The sequence below is a fragment of the Loa loa genome (assembly GCF_000183805.2).
Source record: "Loa loa unplaced genomic scaffold supercont3.393, whole genome shotgun sequence".
NCBI lineage: Eukaryota > Metazoa > Nematoda > Chromadorea > Rhabditida > Onchocercidae > Loa > Loa loa.
Window position 1 is genome coordinate 13,198 of NW_018108573.1, and position 1,010 is coordinate 14,207.

Consider the following 1,010-nt stretch of genomic DNA (forward strand, 5'->3'; position numbering starts at 1 on the left):
AAAATAAAAGAAATTGCGCATTTGCCGGGATGAAAAAATTCACTCCCTCCTTTCCCAAAAAAAAAAAAAGGAAAGAAAAATTGGATAATTACTTGAAAAAATTGCATATTTATTAAAGGGGATTAAATACAAAATGAATTCTGGTGATGAAATGCAATAAGTGATTATGATAATTTGTATTGCAGTATTTTTTTAATTTTCCATTATCGTTAAAATTACTTCAAATGTTTACATATCAGTAATCAGTTATCTTTCTATTATCAACCTTAATTCATTATTACCTATAGAAAAATAAAATGAAAAAGGTAAAAGAAAAAACAGGTATGTAGTATGGGCTGGAATTACTGGTGCAAATAAATTGATTGATAACAAACGAAGTTGATAAAGTAAACATTTCATTATGAAGATTTCGTAGCAACTAATAAATATTAATGATAATAATTTGATATGTTAAGGGACCAATAATGCATATTGATTTGATAATTTAAATTTCATTTTATACAAATTGAAAATCAAAATCAAATTTTCAAAAATCCAAATTCCATAAAATTCATTCACAATTTATCTTTATCCACATTTATTTTTATCTTAAAATCCATTCACATTTATCTTTATCATTTATCGTTATCTCTGCATTACTGCTCACTTAATATATTCTTAATATTATCATTATTATCCAATATGCACATTATGAATAAAATTCAAATGAATGTGAAAATTAATTAAAAATTAAAAGATTGGAAAGCAAAAAAAAGAATATAAATGAGTATTCTAATCCAATAAATTCGGACAAAAAAAAAATAAATCATAAAGTTTCCATTTCTATATTTATATTTTGCAAATATAAACAAAGTTTATGGATGTAATATAAACAACCAATAATAAATTATAAATAATTTAATATCTAAAAAAAAGTAAGGTTTAAAAAATTAAAATAAAAACTAGATATTATATATATATATATATATATATATATATATATATATATATATATATATATATATATAATA

General features: G+C 20.2%; 1 protein-coding gene across 1 annotated transcript in view; it reads right to left on the reverse strand.

Moving 5' to 3' along the window:
• The window catches only part of LOAG_18601 (AGC/PKA protein kinase), a 14,002-nt gene that overhangs the window by 11,875 nt on the left and 1,117 nt on the right, over nucleotides 1-1,010 (reverse strand). The gene's annotated exons all lie outside the window — the stretch shown is intronic.